The sequence below is a fragment of the Megascapheus bottae genome, chromosome 18, assembly GCF_031878675.1.
Source record: "Megascapheus bottae isolate mThoBot1 chromosome 18, mThoBot2.hap1, whole genome shotgun sequence".
Lineage (NCBI taxonomy): Eukaryota > Metazoa > Chordata > Mammalia > Rodentia > Geomyidae > Megascapheus > Megascapheus bottae.
This window is the reverse complement of record NC_143526.1, coordinates 44451827-44472813: the sequence shown is the minus strand read 5'-3', so window position 1 is coordinate 44472813 and position 20987 is coordinate 44451827. Positions and strand designations below refer to the sequence as shown.

The window sequence follows — 20987 nt, the reverse complement described above, 5'->3', positions numbered from 1 at the left end:
TAGAGCCGCTTTTTTGTTTAATGCTTTGCCTGAGAAATAATTGGGATGCGTGGATTGTGGGGAGTGCATTTATGAAAGAATTATTTATAATGTACACATTCTGGCTGGAATTTAAATAAGCGCAACCCATAGGTCTGGCATGTAAGCCATTAGTTGTAATGGCTTTTGGACGCTGGCCCAGCATGCAGACTTCTTGCTCCTTCTCCGATTTATATATGGCTTCTTATAATAGAGTTGTCATTCTCTCTTCTTTTTATGTTTTTATATTGCTGAATAGCTTATTAGCTTTTTAAGCCTGTCTGTGGCATAAATACTCTAAATGGGAAATGATTTTTAAACTGCATTTGTCTAATTTTCTTGATGAAGTATTTTAGTGAGCAAAGCTAGAAACTATCAGTATGTAGTGTATAAGATGCTTCACTTATTCTTAAAGTAATTCTTTCTCTGTTTTTCATTGCTGTAGAGCCCTTGGTGAGGACCGAGCTGATAGAGCAGATGCCTCTCATCGCCCTTTTCCTACGAGAAAACAGATTGGATTTCCCCACCGTGCCCTGTGAGTGCCTCATACCCGTCATCTCGAGGGAACGCACAGATCCCAACAACCAGGTGTGAACATGGTTGCCATAAGACTCCTAGCAAAGTCTCTTTGCTGGTCATCTTCATTTGGAATGCACCTTCTTAGAGTCACGTGACTAGGGAGAGGCTCATCTCAGGCCATGAGAAGATAAACAACATTCATTCTTTCTTTTTCGGCAGCAGATTTCTTCTTTTAAGTTTTCCAAATGGAAATGCTCAAATGCCACAGTCCTAAAGCGAGAGCAGTTCCCTTCATCCCTTCCCCATTGACATCAGTTTCCATTCCTCTTCTAGCCCATCGCTTCAGTGGTAAAGACTTGAGCATGATGCTCTAAGAAATAAAGACTCCTTTGGGGAAATGTAAAATATCATTATTACAATTATAAAAAAAAATACCAGCAGTCACTTCACCATTATGTTATCTCAGCAGAAACAAACAAACCACATTTATGAGGAAATGGGGAAAAGGACTAGACGTTACACGCCAGTCACACATTCCCTCCCAGGTTGTCCTTGAACTTACAGTCCTCCTGTCGCATCCTGACTGCCAGGATTATAGTGCAGACTCTGCATCCAGCTGCAAGGTGATTTTTCTAGATGGTCTGTCCACACACTGAGTACTTAAGCTGTCATGGCTGCCCTTTCCCACCGCTCTCTATCTCTGGAGGAAACCAGGTGATTAGTCCTAGAGTAGTTCTCCCACATTTTGATCTGGTGGTTGCTTCTCTAGTATTCCCATGTTCCTTCCTTCTAGGTATTTTCTCAAAGCTGGTGGTTAAGTCTAAAGGCTTGATATAAGATGCAGACTCTTTTTGTGCAAGTTCAACCAGGAGCGCAGAGCTTCCTGTGTTTCCACTCTTGAGCTTGGTGATTGTGCAAGTGTTGCCAGCCTGGCCCTTTGCCCTGAGCAACCCTTTACCTGCAAGCAACCCTATCAAGCCTTGCCCAGGCCTTGTGTGGTTCTGCAGGCCATTCACTCCTGACTGTTGATCCTGTCTGTCTTCCTTCTTGGTGTAATGGCTGGAACCCTTCTGAAAAGAACTTAGATGGGTGCCCTCTGTGGCTCACACCTATAACCCTAGCTACTTAGGAGGCTGAGATCTGAAGATCACGGTTCAAAGCCAGTCCAGGTAGGAAAGCCCATGATAGTCTGATCTCCAGTGAGCATTCAGAAAACAGATAAGTGGAGCTATGGCTCAAAGCGATAGAGCACTGGCCTGGAGCAAAAGAGCTCAAGAACAGCGCCCAGGCCCTGAGTTCAAGCCCCAGGGCTGATAGCAAAATAAAAAATGAACTTCCGTTAACCATTTGGTAACCTGGAAAGTCTGCACAGAAAAGACAGGCTATAAATACTTTATTTAATCTCTCTGCTTGTAAGTTTGCAAACAAATTAGCTGATGTCCTCTTAATCTACAAAGGCTTAACAATTGGTTGGTTTTAACATTATCATGAAATCCTGAATTTCAACACATGTAAATATATTTCGATCTACTGCAGACACTGCTCCTTTGGTGGTCAAGTGGTTCTAGCTTTGGCCAGTGGAGTCCTTCGGGGAGTCCGGACTGTTTCTGACATGACCCATTGGAGGGGTGCATCTCCACTAGAGCTGGCCGCTCCTCCCTAGTCCAGGGGATGGATTGAGAAGCCACATGGCCACAGGCTCATAGCCATACCATCCACCTTGGCTTCTAGTGATAGAGTTCTCTCTTTCTAGACAAAATCCTTCCTAAACTCCTACTGAGAATTCATACTATAATTTTACTTTCTTTTTCTTTTTTTCATTGTTGATTGTGGGCCTTGAACTCTGGGCCTGGGCTCTGTCCCTGAGCTCTTCAGCTCAGAGCTACCGCTCTACCACTTGAGCCACAGTGCCACTTCCTAATACTGTAGTTTAGAGTGCAGGGCTTTTATTTTCTTAATTTTATATTTGTATTTTTGTCATCTTATACAATACAAATCCTGCTTCTTAACGATATTAACATGTGTTTATTCAAAACACGACCTCTGCAGCATTGCCATCGTGTAATAGGATTACCGGTGGAGTCTAAGCCTGCTTGCAATCCTGGTTTCCAGAAGCCCACGTCCACTGAGACACTGCCACACTTAAAATTTCTTACATTAGCTCTTCTTTTGTGGCTTCCAACTTTGTACATTATGTTCGTGTGTGCGTTTGTGTGTGTGTGTGTGTGTGTGTGTGTGTAGGGGTGAGATTTGGGGATTAAACCTAGGTCTTTGCATAAGTGAGGCAAATTTTCCACCCCCAGCCCTTTTTGTGTTGTTTTGGGACAGACTATTGCTCTTGCTGAGTTGTCTGTGCTGGTCCTGAAGTTCTGGTCCTTCTACCTTTACCTCCCTCCTGAGGGAACACCATGCCTACCTCTTTTTGTTTTTTGAGGTGACATCCTGGGCTGTTGCCCAAACCAGCCTTGAACTCTTGAGCTCGAATGATCCTCTTGCCTGAACCTCTGGAGTAGCTACTGGTATGCTTCACCCAACCCACACATTTGGGGGCTTCTTTCTTTCTTTTTTTCTCTTTCTTTCTTTCTTAATTAAGTTTGACTGAATAATATTATTCATTGTGTGCCAGCAGAGTCAGTGCAACAATGAGTATGAAATTAATGAGGCAAATCCCTAAGCTATGTCTTTCTCTAGACTTATTATTTTCTTACCTTTAATTTGCTTTTTTATTTTTATTTTTTATTTTTTTATGGGTTGTGGGGCTTGAACTCTGGGCATGGGCTCTGTCCCTGAGCTCTTCAGCTCAAGGCCTACCCCTTGAGCCACAGTGTCACTTCCCCTTTTCTAGTGGTTAATTAGAGATAAGAGTCTCCCAGACTTTAGTGCCCAGGCTGGCCTTGAACCGCAATCCTCAGATCTCAGCCTCCTGAGTAGCTAGGATATAGGTGTGAGCCACCTCGCCTTATAATTATTTTTATCACTGATCTCTTTACAAAACTTATACTCAGATTTCTAAGTTATACAGACATGGAATTTCCATCAGGATACCACAAAAATAACTTGAGATTGGGGGTTCATTTACCTATATACCATGTTAATTAATGTACTAGTTAATTATTATATGTATAATAATATTGTGTGAAAATGATGCTATAACTGTCTGTGATACTATTTATTTATTTTTTGTTTTGTGGGGTGGTAGAGGAAGAAAAGACCCTGTGCTGCTTTTTTTGTTTTTGTTTTTGTTTGCAGTAGGGGTGTTTTCTATATAAGTTAATTTGACAGCCTTTATAATGTTCTTTATATTTTAAGAGTATGTTATTTTGTGCAAATATATGTGTCTGAATTCTTTTATGTAAGATCAGAGATTAATATTTATCTAGTAGCTGTGACATACATGTAATATATTAAAAGACATATATATATATCATAATTAGTAGAAACTTTAATCAATTTAAGAATAACCCATAACAGAATGCAAATATTGATGGAGTTTTGTCTTTTGACCCATTCTGAGTCTTTTTCCCCCCAAAGCTAGTGCTCTACCACTGTGAGTCACAATGCCACTTTTGGTGTTTTGGTAGTTAAATGTAGACAAGAGTGTCACAGACTTTTCTGCCTTGGCTGGCTTCAAACTGTGATCTTCAGATTTCAGCCCCCTGAGTAGCTAGACTTATAAGTGTAGGCCACCAGTGCCCAGCTATATTTGTTTATTTTTAAGAATAGCTTTAGTTTTTTCACATTTTTTGGTTTAAAATATACACTGAATTCCAAAGTTAAAATGCTTATTAGTGTGTATTCCTGGTAGACTACATTTTGTCCCCCCTCCGGCCCCTCCAGTCTGTTCTTTCCCTCCCTTCTAGCTAACATATCTTTGAATATCTTTTAGGTTTTGACTCCTCCTCCATTTCATCGTGTTCCTGTGTTCTATGCCTCAGCAAGCACCTCTGCTGCTGCTCCTCTCTGCCCAGCTCTGCTTCTTCCTGCCCTCCTCCGCTCCTCCCTGTTCTCCCTCTCCCTCTCCCCACAGTATCCCACCCCAGTGGGGAATGGAGCATAATGTACTGGATTTGTGGTCCTTTCTAATCTTTTGCCACTTTAAAATTGTTGTGCCGAATAGTCTTACATCATTTCTGTTTGTGCCAGTGTGTTAATTTTTAATGACTGGCCATGTTTTCATTATCATTATTTTCAAGAAATGCTAAATTTTCAGGCTGTGCGTTTCTCTGATGCCGTGTGTTTGGAAGAGCAGACACTCATTTGTAACTGTTAAACAGTCTGACAGGACTCAATGGAGTTTTCAAATAAGGAAAAAGTCATCCAGTTTCTCCTCTCCTAACATGGGCGTTCTGATTATTTTTGCATTTTCTTCTCTGGATGCTTGCATTTTTTTCCCGTGTGGGTCTAATCATAATGCGATGTCATTTCTTCCATTCGTTCATTTATTTTGACAGTTCCCGAGCGCCCATTAGGGAGCAGAGCCCAGAGCTCTGTGCTTGGGCTGGGAATGAGCAGGACACCCCCCACCCTCTGAATCTCCTCTGCGGGCCCCAGGTGCATTCCTCGTTTCTTCATAATCCTTCAGGACTTCAGTTTTGTTGTTGAGTTCTTAGGGTTTCTCAGCTCTCTTTTGTGCTTAGATCCAATGAGTGCTGCAAAGGACATCCTTTCATCATTCAGTTCATTCTCTCTCCTTTGATACATTCTTGGAAATGAGATCATACTGGGTCCAGGGCTTTGACGTTTTCTTTATTTGTGCCATCTCTTGTTGCTGTTTATTTTGATCTGGGGTGGTAGAGACAGGAAGTGGAGTCATCTTGCTCCCAGGCCCTGGGCTGTCTACTGAGGAGGAGTGTCTGCAGCTTACTCTGCACATGGGCCCCAGTGGCCTCTGTGGGGATCTGTAACCACCTACCCCAGTGATGACCCTTGTAGGCTCCCTGCCACCTGCTGTCTCTGGAATTGCTTGGCTTCTGAGCCCCTGCAGCTGGGCCTTCGTCCTGACCACTGCTTTCTTTCCTGCTCGTCCCCTCTGCTCTGGCCTTGCCCCAGAGGCCTTTGGTTTCTCAGCCCACTACAGGCTCCATTGACACTCTCAGCTGCCTCTACTGCTCCCTCTCATTGTGCCTGTGCAGTGCCATCCCTGCCCTGCATGTGTTCGCCAGTGCCTCCCTGGCCCAGCCCAGCCCCCACTCCTCTCGGGAGGGGGAGAGCCCCCCTCACGCATTGATTGGTGCCATCACAAATTTATGGGTTCCAATCGCGGCTGAACGTGCGGCTCTGCTTTGCAATCCTTCTCCTTGTCCCTCATCAGCTGCTTTTCCCATTATCCTCGGCAGCTCTCACAGACCTTTGCCACTTCCATCAGGCCCCCTCACCTCGCCCTGCCTCACACCAAGCAGGTGACCTTGCCTTTTACATCGCAGAGGAAATAGAGGCCTTCAATCTTCATCCCTATCGCAGTGAATGGAACCACCATGGGCTTTATTCAATTTCCTCCAGCTGCAACCTGGGAGCCATCCGCCCTTCTTCCCTTCTCCCTCCTATGTGCAGTTCCACCCAGGCCACAGCTCCTGTGTCTATCTGAAACACAAACCCTGAGTGGCCCCTCTTCTCAGTCCCTCCACCACGACATCCAGAGAAAGTCCATCCTACTGAGCCTCCTGCCCCATGGCCATCCTGTCCCACCATGTTCACCCTGGGCCCTGCTGGGCTCCGCTCACTGGGGCCTGCCTGCTCTTCCAATGCCCCTTCCACCCTGGCATCAGCACCTCCTGCTAACCCTCACGGACGTGCACAGCACACAACCAGCTGTACAGAAGTCTTGAAGCATGAGGATGTTACTTCAGTGGAGGAGAAGACCAGGGCGGGTGGGAGGTCGGCTGGCATGTCTTGCTGGGTATCAGTGGACTGGCAAGAGACTTCATGAGCACTGGGTGGCACACAATTTGGGTACGTGTCCTCTGCGATGGAGGTGATACTGAATTTTTATAGCTGCTGCTGCCACTCACAAATGCTCTTCCTTGAACTATTGCTGGGCAGGGGGTTCCGTGCGCCAGGCCTGGTGGAGACATCACTCTGCCTACCAGCCTGGGAAATAGGGAGGCCACTCATTCATTCATTCTTGTCTTCAAAGTCAGGAGATTGACCTGCAGGGAGTGGCTTGTGTCTAGAAGCGGGCCTGGGTTCCTGAGCCTTACCCTATGTCTGTCTGGAGAGCATGGAGGCTCATTGTGCCCATCCTCCATTCTAATCCCGACTGCAGGAGCCAGTCTTCCTTTCTTCACCGTTGTGGCCTGGCCTGAGGCTGATACCTGGAGGTGTGTTGCTGAAGGAGATGAGCCTGGAGTAGCTGTGGACATGAGATTTCACCCTCTTGCTCATTTCCTCAGTGGTCCTGAGCTCCTGTGCTCAGTGTCTGCCCTGTATCGAGACTCTCCATTTGCTCTCCGGCCCTGTCTTCTTCACATGGGCTTCTTTTCCCCCCTGGGCCCACACTTCCAGCTCTCCCTTGTGGCTCTGCTTCACCCAGAGTTTGCCATGTCCTACGTTCCCCAGGGCTGAGCTCCGTGGAGGAACTGGGGCAGTGACTAAGGACCTCACTGCATTGGTTTCTTGTAAATTCCATGCTTTTGTTTTCACGAAGTTTCAAATTTAGCAATATCTTACAATGCTTGCTTACTCACAGGAGAGAGGACGATGTAATAAACACCCAAACACTCCCACTCGTACTCACCACTGCCCAGCTTGCAGTTTTTCCTGGCACCTTTTTGTTTTTGATTTATGGTTATAGCTGTGATTACAAGTGCTTGGCTTCTCTCCCCTGGGGTAGAAACTACCATCTTTGTGTGTAGGATGTCACAGCCTACCCACTGGTGGAAGGGATGCTAAATAAGATCCTGTCCCAGCTTGGGGGATTTCACCCCTCACACTGGCATCCACTCGGTGCTTGAGCCATCTGAGTCTCCAAGCTGGTGGTTGCCTGGGTAGTCAGGGCTCACCTTGGTTCCTGTGGTTATCCAGGGTGATTGTCATCGGCTCTCGTTGGCACCTTATCTGCTCACTTTAATGTCTGCTGACACCAGGAGATCCTTGCATGTGCTTGGCCTTGGGACCAGCTTAGGTCCTCACTGAGACAGTATGACACTCTCACTCTTCTGATTTTCAGTCCTTGATGGCTCCTGCAGGGGCCTTGAGAACCTTCCAACCTGATACCAGCCCACCTCATTCTCCTTCTCAGCCCTTATTCCCCTCCTCTGCCACCCTGACACTTTTTTCTCTTCTGCCCCAGCTCCTTATTCCTGCCATCTGGGACTTGTCATGCACCCCCAAAGCTGATCACACTGTCCCTTCAAACACAGGCTGCTGTCTGGACCTGTAGGGCCCTTTTTCTATTCTTTCCTTTCTGGGTGAGTTTCTTGGGGTAATAACCAAATAATGCAAACCGTGAGGCTAAAAAAAACTGACAGGTGTTGTCTCTCAGTTCTGAGGCAGTGGCGTCAGGATTGGATTTGGCCTAGAAGGCTCCTTCCTCATCTCTCCTGGCTTCTAGGCTATGGCCAGATCACTTTACCCTTGAAGCTTTTACCTACTTTCTCTTATTAGGACATTTTTGATGGCATGCAGGCTCACCCAGTTCCTCCTGTACCCTCACCATCCTCAATCACACCTGTAAAGTCCCTTTTCCAAAGAACCCTACTGTGTTAGTCACCTTCTGTCTCTGTGTCAAAATACCCGAGGGGAAAAACTGGTTTTTAAGGGGGAAAGGTGGTGTGTTTGACTCATGCTTTTGGTCCGTAGTTGGTTGGCTTTCTTGCTTGGGGGCTGAGGTAAGTACAGCATGATGGCAGAGAGTATGTGGCAGAGCATAACTGGTGGCCAGAAAGCCATCTGTGATCACTAGGTCCCTTGAAAGGCATGTTCCCAATGACCTCACTTCCTTCTATTTCTTCCTATCCAGCAGAGGTTCTGCCGTCTTCCCTAGAACCACAGGCTGGGGGTTCTGCCACCTTCCACAGGACCGCAGGCTGTGTTGACACATGGGCCTATGGGTCAGTCAGTCCGCGTCTGATCCAGCGCTCATTTTCACAGATTCCTGGGATCTTGTTGGGAGCCCCCATGCAACCCACTGCCCTTGGAAGTCCAGTCTTTGAATGTGTGGCTGGACTGTGTGACCTGTCCCATACCCTGCTTACCCTCTGTGTTATGTGCTACAGCTGGGTGCGCTGTGACCCCCTCCCGTGGGAAACAGTCAAGCAGCATGGCAGCTTGGGTTCGTCTCCCCACAACTCTGCTCCTCACACTGGGCAGATCTTCAGCAAGAGTTTGACACCTCCTATCACTGTAGACATTTACTTCTTCAGGCTGGACCCAGACCTGTCACCACGCTAGGTAATATTGCCAGACGATCACCTCCCTCTACAGAGACAGAGAGGGCCTTGTCCCTCCCGCCCCGGTTGTAATTACTGCCCGCTGGCCTCCCCACCTCCCATTGCCTGCAACTCACACAGAATGCTGCTGACAGCATTTCTGACATATTGTTTTCCTCCATCCAGGTTAGAAGCCTAGCTATCACTCATGGTGCTCTATGGCCGTTGCCACACCTTCTGTGCCTCTTGACACCCTGCTGCCGACTGACCATCGCTGTCTGTCTGCTGACCTCTGGACCCATTTCTGTTGTCCCATCCCAGGGATGAGCTACATAGTGCTATTACTTTTGTTGCCTGCCAGGATTTTTTTTAAACTTTGTTTTATTAAAGATTTTATTCACATTGATTTTTACATCATATTTCGAATGATGTGTTGAACAAACAGGTATTCAAGAAGGGAATCTATATACAATCCCAGGCTCTTAATTTTTAGAACATAATCAAAATTAGGCTAAGGGTTTGTATATCATAGATACATATTAATCAATGTAATAACACATTATGCCTGCCAGGATTTTATATACATTCCCTTCCCTAAAAATATCTCTCCAGCTCCTTTGGATCCAGCTGAGTTGCAGCACTGACTCACTCCATTGCCCATAGCAGAGGCCAAGCGTGGCTCCCGCCTGGTGCACTGAGGACCAGATCCTGCCAGGCAGGGCTCTTGGGGTTCCTGGCCCCTTCCTGTGGCATCCCATTGCACAACGCAGAGTTCATGTGTGAGGCATGGTGAAAGTTGGCCTTGCTGGGTAACAGGATGTGACACGGTGCTTCAGTGCACGCCCACGAGGAGCAGGGAAGGACCACATCTTCGTCTGTTCAACAGATCCCAGAAGATGAAAAGTGGCGTGTCCCATGCAGGTATTGAGAGGGTATGCGGAGAGGGGGCAAGGCAAGCCTGGTTCCTGTCCACCGAGTCCCCTTCTGCGGAGGCGGAGATGAACGGCAATCATGAAGTATAAGGGTGTGTGTGTGTGGGAATGTGTATGTGTATGTATATGTACATATATACACAAACATATATATATACATAATTTGTGAATCTGTATATGCAAAATCTGGAATGATAGCTGAGAAGCAATGCAGGGCACTAAATGTAGTTCATGAAGCTGCCAAAGTGCAGGTGGGAGAGGAGGGGTATTGAGCTGAAGGGGAAGAATGGTAGAAGCATCAGCTGCGATGAGGACTCAGTAAGGAGGACCGCAGGAGAGAAGACCTCAGGAAAGAGGACCCCAGGAAAGAGGACCCCAGGAGAGAAGACCCCAAGAAAGAGGACCTCAGGAAAGAGGATCCCAGGAAAGAGGATCCCAGGGAAGAGGACCTAGGAAAGAGGACCCCAGAAAAGAGGACCCCAGAAAGAGGACTTCAGTAAAGAGGACCCCAGGAAAGAGGACCCCAGGAAAGAGGACCTCAGGAAAGAGGACCTCAGGAAAGAGGACCTCAGGAAAGAGGATCCCAGGAAAGAGGACCTCAGGAAAGAGGATCCCAGGAAAGAGGACCTCAGGAAAGAGGATCCCAAGAAAGAGGACCTCAGGAAAGAGGATCCCAGGAAAGAGGACCTCAGGAAAGAGGATCTCAGGAAAGAGGATCTCAGGAAAGAGGATCCCAGGAAAGAGGACCTCAGGAATGAGGACCTCAGGAAAGAGGACCCCAGGAAAGAGTATCCCAGGAAAGAGGACCCCAGGAAAGAAGATCTCAGGAAAGAGGATCCCAGGAAAGAGGACCCCAGAAAGAAGATCCCAGGAAAGAGGACCTCAGGAAAGAGGACCCCAGGAAAGAGGACCCCAGAAAGAGGACCTCAGGAAAGAGGACCCCAGAAAGAGGACCTCAGGAAAGAGGACCCCAGGAAAGAGGATCTCAGGAAAGAGGACCCTGGAAAGAGGATCCCAGGAAAGAGGAACCCAGGAAAGAGGACCTCAGGAAAGAGGACCCCAGGAAAGAGGACCCCAGGAAAGAGGACCTCAGGAAAGAGGACCCAGGAAAGAGGACCCCAGGAAAGAGGACCCCAGGAAAGCGGACCTTAGGAAAGAGGACCCCAGGAAAGAGGACTTCAGGAAAGAGGATCTCAGGAAAGAGGATCTCAGGAAAGAGGACCCCAGGAAAGAGGACCTCAGGAAAGAGGATCCCAGGAAAGAGGACCTCAGGAAAGAGGACCTCAGGAAAGAGGACCCAGGAAAGAGGACCCCAGAAAGAGGACCTCAGGAAAGAGGATCCCAGGAAAGAGGATCTCAGAAAAGAGGATCCCAGGAAAGAGGATCCCAGGAAAGAGGACCTCAGGAAAGAGGATCTCAAGAAAGAGGATCTCAGGAATGAGGATCCCAGGAAAGAGGACCTCAGGAAAGAGGATCTCAGGAAAGAGGACCTCAGGAAAGAGGACCCCAGAAAGAGGACCTCAGGAAAGAGGACCCCAGAAAGAGGACCTCAAGAAAGAGGACCCCAGAAAGAGGACCTCAGGAAAGAGGACCCCAGGAAAGAGGACCCCAGGAAAGAGGACCTCAGGAAAGTGGACCCCAGGAAAGAGGACCTCAGGAAAGAGGACCCCAGAAAGAGGACCTCAGGAAAGAGGACCCCAGAAAGAGGATCCCAGGTAAGAGGACCTCAGGAAAGAGGACCCCAGGAAAGAGGACCCCAGAAGGAGGACCTCAGGAAAGAGGACCCCAGAAAGAGGACCTCAGGAAAGAGGACCCCAGGAAAGAAGAAGACCTCAGGAAAGAGGACCTCAGGAAAGAGGATCCCAGGAAAGAGGACCCCAGAAAGAGGACCTCAGGAAAGAGGACCCCAGAAAGAGGACCTCAGGAAAGAGGACCCCAGGAAAGAGGATCTCAGGAAAGAGGACCCTGGAAAGAGGATCCCAGGAAAGAGGAACCCAGGAAAGAGGACCTCAGGAAAGAGGACCCCAGGAAAGAGGACCCCAGGAAAGAGGACCCCAGGAAAGGGGACCTTAGGAAAGAGGACCCCAGGAAAGAGGACTTCAGGAAAGAGGACCTCAGGAAAGAGGACCCCAGGAAAGAGGACCCCAGAAAGAGGACCTCAGGAAAGAGGACCTCAGGAAAGAGGATCCCAGGAAAGAGGACCTCAGGAAAGAGGACCCCAGAAAGAGGACCTCAGGAAAGAGGATCTCAGGAAAGAGGATCTCAGGAAACAGGATCTCAAGAAAGAGGATCCCAGGAAAGAGGACCCCAGGAAAGAGGATCCCAGGAAAGAGGATCCCAGGAAAGAGGACCGCAGGAAAGAGGATCCCAGGAAAAAGGACCCCAGGAAAGGGGACCTCAGGAAAGAGGACCCCAGAAAGAGGACCCCAGAAAGAGGACCTCAGGAAAGAGGACCCCAGAAAGAGGACCTCAGGAAAGAGGACCCCAGAAAGAGGATCTCAGGAAAGAGGACCTCAGGAAAGAGGACCTCAGGAAAGAGGGCCCCAGAAAGAGGACCTCAGGAAAGAGGACCCCAGAAAGAGGATCCCAGGTAAGAGGACCTCAGGAAAGAGGACCCCAGGAAAGAGGACCCCAGAAAGAGGACCTCAGGAAAGAGGACCCCAGAAAGAGGATCTCAGGAAAGAGGATCTCAGGAAAGAGGACTCAGGAAAGAGGATCTCAGGAATGAGGACCCCAGGAAAGAGGATCCCAGGAAAGAGGAACCCAGGAAAGAGAACCTCAGAAAGAGGACCTCAGGAAAGAGGACCCCAGAAAGAGGACCTCAGGAAAGAGGATCTTAGGAATGAGGACCCCAGGAAAGAGGATCCCAGGAAAGAGGAACCCAGGAAAGAGGACCTCAGAAACAGGACCTCAGGAAAGAGGACCCCAGAAAGAGGACCTCAGGAAAGAGGACCCCAGAAAGAGGATCTCAGGAAAGAGGACCTCAGGAAAGAGGACCCCAGAAAGAGGACCTCAGGAAAGAGGACCCCAGAAAGAGGATCCCAGGTAAGAGGACCTCAGGAAAGAGGACCCCAGGAAAGAGGACCCCAGAAGGAGGACCTCAGGAAAGAGGACCCCAGAAAGAGGACCTCAGGAAAGAGGACCCCAGGAAAGAAGAAGACCTCAGGAAAGAGGACCTCAGGAAAGAGGATCCCAGGAAAGAGGACCCCAGAAAGAGGACCTCAGGAAAGAGGACCCCAGAAAGAGGACCTCAGGAAAGAGGACCCCAGGAAAGAGGATCTCAGGAAAGAGGACCCTGGAAAGAGGATCCCAGGAAAGAGGAACCCAGGAAAGAGGACCTCAGGAAAGAGGACCCCAGGAAAGAGGACCCCAGGAAAGAGGACCCCAGGAAAGGGGACCTTAGGAAAGAGGACCCCAGGAAAGAGGACTTCAGGAAAGAGGACCTCAGGAAAGAGGACCCCAGGAAAGAGGACCCCAGAAAGAGGACCTCAGGAAAGAGGACCTCAGGAAAGAGGATCCCAGGAAAGAGGACCTCAGGAAAGAGGACCCCAGAAAGAGGACCTCAGGAAAGAGGATCTCAGGAAAGAGGATCTCAGGAAACAGGATCTCAAGAAAGAGGATCCCAGGAAAGAGGACCCCAGGAAAGAGGATCCCAGGAAAGAGGATCCCAGGAAAGAGGACCGCAGGAAAGAGGATCCCAGGAAAAAGGACCCCAGGAAAGGGGACCTCAGGAAAGAGGACCCCAGAAAGAGGACCCCAGAAAGAGGACCTCAGGAAAGAGGACCCCAGAAAGAGGACCTCAGGAAAGAGGACCCCAGAAAGAGGATCTCAGGAAAGAGGACCTCAGGAAAGAGGACCTCAGGAAACAGGGCCCCAGAAAGAGGACCTCAGGAAAGAGGACCCCAGAAAGAGGATCCCAGAAAGAGGACCTCAGGAAAGAGGACCCCAGGAAAGAGGACCCCAGAAATAGGACCTCAGGAAAGAGGACCCCAGGAAAGAGGACCCCAGAAAGAGGACCCCAGAAAGAGGACCCCAGGAAAGAGGACCTCAGGAAAGAGGACCCCAGGAAAGAGGACCCCAGGAAAGAGGATCCCAGAAAAGAGGACCCCAGAAAGAGGACTTCAGTAAAGAGGTCCCCAGAAAGAGGACCTCAGGAAAGAGGATCTCAGGAAAGAGGACCTCAGGAAAGAGGACCCCAGAAAGAGGACCTCAGGAAAGAGGACCCCAGGAAAGAGGACCTCTTAGGAAGGACAGAAAGCCAGACAGATCCAGGGAAATGTGCTCAAGGGTGCACATCTGTTCATCAAGTGATTCATCGTTTATCTTTTCACCTCTAGGTTGTAAAATGCAGGCAGGAAGTGCTCTTGATTGTTTTGGGACAAGACCTCCTTTTCCAACATGATACTAAGAACAACGTGTGTTCGATTATGTTGTAGCCCCAGGCCCCAAACCGTGATAATGAATGCAGAGTGGAAGCCATGAGCCCTAAGTCTGTCCATGAGGGCCTGCCAGTGCCTGTTGGGACTCCTGTCCCATTTGTGGGCTTGAATTACCCCAGGGTTCACTTTGGGCCAACACTGTTCCCATAAGCAAGATAGGGGTATCTACACCAACCACCCTGAACCTGGGTGGAAGCAGCCAAAACTCAAGAAGCCAGGGCTGTGGGCAGTCAAGCTAGGTCTCCGCCAGGCTGGAGGCTGGGCTTCCAGGGGTGCCAGGCTCATGGACCTTGTTTCTCAGAAAAGCATGGCATGCGCAGTCACTTTATGTGGTACTTGGACTGTTAAAAATTAAATAGGCCCATGGGTCTCTTCTATAAATTAGGCATGCAATCTGTCCTGAGTGCAGAGGTGACAATGCTGACAGTCATTCGGGGAAGGCCCCTAGTGAGAGCATTTGTGCTTCTGTGCACAGTACAGGAAGTGCTGTCAGTAATCAGTAGCCATTTACCCTTCGGGGTGATGTGGTGCTTTGGGGGTATATGGATCCACACTCACGGTTAAGGGATGGGGAGCGTGCCTTAGTCCTCATTCCTGGAACCCGGGTTATAGCAGCTCATGAGCCTGTGCCAGCTTGAGCTGCCCTTTCCAGACATTGGGCCCATCTTGTCCTTCCACCTCCTCTGATCTCAGGCCGTGGGGAAGGGGCCATCTTGTCTTTATCTGCTGCTTCTCCATTGACCTGTGTGAATGCTGCTCAGTCCTTTCTGTTTGTGCTGCTCTGAGTCTACCCAGTGGTTGAGGAAATATTCGCACGTACCTCTTAGGAACATATTAAAAGGTAGAAAACAGTTTTTTTTTCTGGTTTAGAAAAGAATAATGTGGGAGAAAGAACTATTTTCTTTTCCAAAGTGCAAAACCATTACACACCACGAAGCTAAAAAATTATATTACAGTATGAGAACATTTGGCAATTATTCTTCATTTATGTAAAAGTTTTCTTCAACTATGCGTTAAAGGTCTGGCTTTTTAAGCTAATTTAATTATTTGCATATTCCATATGTTTATAAGATGAATCAGGGTGAAGAATAATTGATTATTAAAATTCAAATTCTCCAGGGTTCTTTTATGAATTTCAAGTTTCTCTACATGAAATTAAATTTATTTTGCAAAATGAACCTGGATAATAACATTTAGTTGGGGCATTTGGCAGTTGAGCAGCGAACTTTGCCAAGTAGATCTTTTTCATTTAGAAGTTGTTTAGGTGAATTTCCAAGGTTGCGGCTGACAACCAAATCCACTGTCCCCAAAGTGTAAGAGGTCTGTGAGAGTCACCCTCATGCACCCTTGCACCCTTCAGTTGTTTTGCTTCCACACTCTGCTCTTGTCAGCAATATCTTTTTTTTTTTTTTTCCCTTGCTTCTGTGGCTGGTGGTAGTTGTGGTGATGGCGAAAATGTCTGGAAAATGTAACAAGCATTCCAAACGCTGTCTCCACCAATCACTTGGAAAACGTTAATTCACATGAATTGCTCTTTTTTATTCACTGTGAGCTGCTGGCTTTACTGTGGCCACAGGGCCTGGGATGGTCCTGAACCAGTCCCAGCTAGGTACAGACCTTCCTCCTCACATGTGCTTTGGTGGGACCTGAAGCCCCAGTAGGAGCAGAGTATGGGGCCAGAGCCAGAGGCCATGGGGGCCTGGGCACCGGAAGCTGGAGCACCAACAGAGCTGATCTCTTTCTATCTGGGAAGTGAAGGTGACAAAGAAGAGGCCATGTGTTTGCCTGGTGGGGGAGGAAGGGGGGGTGGGAGTTCTGCCGAGCCTATGCATGGCCCTCACGCTGCAGCCCCAATATCTTGTCTGGAGGGAGATTTGGTATTTGAGACCTATTGGCCCAATGTGCTGGACAAGGAAAGTAGCAGATTGAGCTGGGCAGTGCCCTGATGCTTAGGGCTTTCTCTGAAGCGCCCTGGCATGAGCATGGCTCCTTCTGTATGCCCATCACCATACACCCCTCAGAACCCAGCCACGAGAGGTGTGAAAACTATCACATGGACAGATGTATGGCTGTGTCTCCATTCCGAGCTACCAGTGCATGCATGGTAGGGCCTGCTTCAGCTCTCACATGCTTCCCTGATGGCACAGGTACCATCCTGGTTTCCACACACATGCACACTGTCCTTGGTGAGGCCTTTCTGGGTAGTCCAAGCCACGTGAGTGGTTCCACTCTTCAGGGAGAAGCTATTTGTTTACCTTCCTCAAGATGATGAGCTCCTTCACCCCAGCCATGGTATCTGTACCATTAGCACCCAGCACAGTGCCAGGCCCCGAGTCGGTACTGAGTAAATGTTAGTTGTTGGCTGAATGGATTGGTAAAAACTGCAAGAGTTGGATCTTGTAATTATATCTAGACAGGATAAACAGGCCACTGGAGACCAATTATAATTCCTCTTGCTTGCAGGGAGGCCATTAGCATTCTGAGATTATAACTAATTGTCAGAAGCCCATTTTTCTCTCTCAACACATTTTCACATTAAGGCTTCCTCATTTTTTGTCGTCATTCCCATTTTTAAGCTCATTTTTATTTCTGCATTTATTTAAAAAGAATGTGATGGCTATGTACTGTAAAGAATAGTTCCTTCCAGGCAACTGTGTGCCACCCGCCCCCATCCACGCGTTCCCAGGGTCACGGGATGCCACTCCTTGCTATCCGTGCGCTGACTTCTAATGATTCTGGGCTTGTTTTGTACTGGGTGGTAATAAGGTCGTGTGGGTGTGGCGGGCAGACGGGGTAGGGCGGGCCTCCATGCCAGGAGCTCTTTAGTTGCCTGTTACCCTGGATACCGAAGCCTTTCCTCCTCATTTACTATGGCTGGCACTTTGTATAACTCTATCAGCAGCAAATCCGAAATATGTCTTTTAAATCTGAAGATAAGGCTTACTTGTGTTATGGGGCCATTTTCCTTCCCCTCACCCCAATTAGTTTTCTCCTCTTATCTGTTCATGTGCAAATTCCCTTCCTAACCCCTTTTAACTCTTGTTTGGGGGAGGGGCTTTTTATTTATTTATTTGGTGCCAGTTTGGGGGTTTGAACTCAGGGTCTGTGCACTGTTCCTGAACTTTCTTTCTTTTTTTGGCTTTTTTTTGGTAGTTAATTGAAGACTCTCTTACCTTGTCTGGCTTTGTTATTGCAAGCCTCAGATCTCAGCTCCTGAGTGGCTAGGATTATATGCATGAGCCACCAGTACCTTGTCCAGGTTGCAGAGGGAATTAAATTTGTGTGCATGGGAGACAACTGTTCATTTTGTATTAGTTTCAAACTTGCAGAGACATTATAGGAATTGTAATATATACTTCACACAGCTTCTCCAGGACTTGGTGTTCTATGTCCTTTATTCTTATCTTCCACTCTTCCTCTTCTTCTATCTCCTCTTCTCTCCTTACCCCACAGTCTGAGCTACTTGTGAGTACATTGGAAACATAATGCCCTTTTACATCTAAATACTTCAGTGTACATATCCTAAACATAAGAAAATTCCCTTGTATGCAGCCATATAGCTCAAAGATCAGAATAAGTAAATCTACTACTGATTCAGCCAGATGTCACATGTTTACATCTATGATCCTGCTTACTCAAGAGGTGAAGATTCTGAAAATCCAGGGTCGGAGATAGCCGGAAAAGATAAACCCATGAGACTCCTTGCTCTAATTAAGCATCAAAAAGCAGGAACTGGAGGTGTTGTTAAAGTAGAATACCAGCTATGAGCAAAACAAAAAAACTGAGCAAGAGCAAGAAGCTCTGAGTTCAAGCATCATTAATGGTAAAAAGAGAATAATTAAATAAAAAAGCCACCAATACAGACATCTCTTATCCACAGTAACATTTTGACCTGTTGTCATTGGTCAAGGATTCAGGTTAGAATCTTATTGCATTCTGTTGTTGGATCTCTTTGATTTCTAGTAATGTGGGGCCATTCAAAGTCTGAATTTGCTAGCACCCTCTTTGTAGAGTGTCAACTAATTTGGCCCTGTCTGCTGTTTTCTTGGGTTTGGGTTCGGATTCTATTTTTTTTTTCTGCCAAGGATATCATATCAATGTTCTCAACGTGTCATGGCAGAATGCAGATTTCCTGACCAGCCATTTAGGTGGTATTTTGTGAGTGATGCAGGACACAGACTCCAGCTCCAGCTTCTGGAGAGTTTCTTCCTTGGAAGCAGAAGGGGCGTTCCCTGAGACTGGGGCAGGGAATGTTCCCTCAACCTTTCCCCTCTGGTGTTTGTGCCTCTTGATGATTCCAGCTGACAGTCTCCTGACATTCTCCTGCCAAGTGTCCCTTCTCCATTATTAGCCAACCGTTCGCTGACGATTTTCACATCTGTATTCAAGAGGGCTGTGGCAGCAATTTTCTTTTCCTATTACATCTTTGTCAGGGTTTAGAATCAGGGTTATCCTGGCTTCAAAAAATGAGTTGGGAAGCATTTCCTCCTTTCCTATTTTCTGAAAGATTTTGTTTTAGATTGGATTTATTTTTTTTCCCCCTGAAATATTTGTTAGAATTCACCAGTGAAACCTCTGGCTCAAGAGTCTTCTTTGTGATATGGTTTTTGGTAGCAGATTCAATTCAGATATAAGGCTTTATTTTTCATATTTCATCTGTATCATTGAATTAGATATTTTAGGGAATTTATTAATTTTATGTAAGTTGTCAGATGCATTAGGTTAGACTTGCTTACAGCATTCCTTTATCCTTTTTAAAGTCAGTAAGCCCTTTTATCTCCTTCCCTCTATGTTTTCTCTATTTTCCTTCTTGATCTTGGTAGGAATTTATCCATTTTATTAGTGTTTTTGTCCCAAATTTGTCCTTACTGACTTTTTAAGATTGTTGCTTATTTTCCGTGACTTAGATTTTTATTGTTTATTTTTTTCCTTTCTTCTGCTTTCTGGAATTCAATTTGCTTTTATTTTTCCAGCTCCATGAAGAGGAAATAATAGTTTTAAACCTACCTTTTTTTCCATGTTAGGTACCAAGATGCATGCTTAATGTGTATGCCTTAGTGATTTATTGATCCTTTTATCATTAGGAGATGTTGCTGACAGTCTTGCATATATTGTATCTGTTGTGATGTTAATATAACCACTCTGGCATTTTTAGCTTAGTGTTTATTCTAATGTATTAGTTTATATTCTTTTACTTGCATCCTACCTGCATTATGTTGAAGGTGTTTCTGGTTTTCTCAACATAGGGTTGAATCTTGCTGTTATTTCTAGTCTGATAGTTTCTATCTTTTAAGTGGAGGGTTTAGTCCATTTGATGTATTGAAATTGTTGATACATTTGTATTAATTTCTGGTATTTTTCTATTTTTTATTTTTCTCATTAGCTTATGTTTCTCTGTTCTCGTGTTCATTCTGGGTTAACTGAATATTTTGTAAGATAAGTAGTTCCTCTAAATAGGCATTTTATTAATAGGTATCAGATATTTTAAAAGATACTAGATAGTTTATTTCTAATAATATTTTAGATAATAATAAATATTAGATACTTCTCAATAGATATTAGATATAAAGTTTCTGTAGGTGAATTTTCAAAACAGAAGGCAACTCATGTTTTTGGAAAGTGAGGCAGTACTAGGGTTTGAAGCATCTGTGTTTTCATATGTATTATACTATGAATCTTTTGATGAAATTGGTAACCTTTAAAATGCCATCACTTCATTTTGGAGTGACAGTTTCACCGGCTCTGGGATTGGAAGTGAGAACCACTGTTGCCTCCTGGGCCACTTCTCATAGAAGGCAGCGTTCCATGAATTATGCTTACAGACAGTACCCTTTTTCTTCTGGCTACTCTTGAGATTTTTCTTTTGTCTTAGATTTAGTGAAGGGTTTATTCTTGGGTTTGGAATTTCTTGGGTTTGTATTTTGATATTTGACACTTGTTTGGGGTGTTTCTGGGTATGGTCCCTTCAAATATATTTTCTTTGCCATTCTCTCTTTCTCTTCTCACTCCAGGGCTTGTCCACTTTCACACCTTGACATTACCCAGCAGGGTTTTGAGGCTCTATTTTTTTCTTCAATCATTTGTATTTATCTTAAGTTCGATGCCTTGTTTTGTCATCTGCAATCTACTGTGATGCCTGGCCTGTAAATTTTTCATTTCAGCTCATCTTTTTAGCTTTAGTACTTCCATTTTGGTCGAATCTTCACAGTGTCCTTTTTCTTTTTTCTTATCAAGGATTCCTTTTTTCATACTGAACTTGTGGTTCAAGAGGTAGATTGCCCTTAGGTGTAAAGCCCTGAGTTCAAACCCCAGTAACACTAAAAACACCTCTTTGTGTTAGCATAATTGATTGCATCAAGGAGTCTCATTGTGATAGTTACATGCATGCATACAAGGCACTTTGGTCAGACTTAGCCTTCTGGGCTATCCTTTCTTCACTTCCCTTTCCTGTCTTTTTAAAATATTTGTGGATTTCATTATGCTCTTTTCATGTACTTCACAGTGTCCTCCCTCCCACCCCTTTTTTAGCTCTGCAGATTATTGCAGGCTTGTCTCTCCTTCTCTGCAGATGTTTTTTGTTTTTGTTTTTGTTGTGTGGGTCATGGAGCTTGAACTCTCAGGTCCTTTTGTGCCTGGACTGGCTTTGAACCTTGATCCTCAGATCTCAACCTCCTGAGTAGCTAGGATGACAGGCGTGAGCCGCTGCGCCCAGC

General features: G+C 46.4%; 1 pseudogene; it reads left to right on the top strand.

The window, feature by feature from the left end:
- LOC150050649 (serine/threonine-protein phosphatase 4 regulatory subunit 1-like) overlaps positions 1-20987 on the top strand; it is a 55453-nt pseudogene that overhangs the window by 13125 nt on the left and 21341 nt on the right.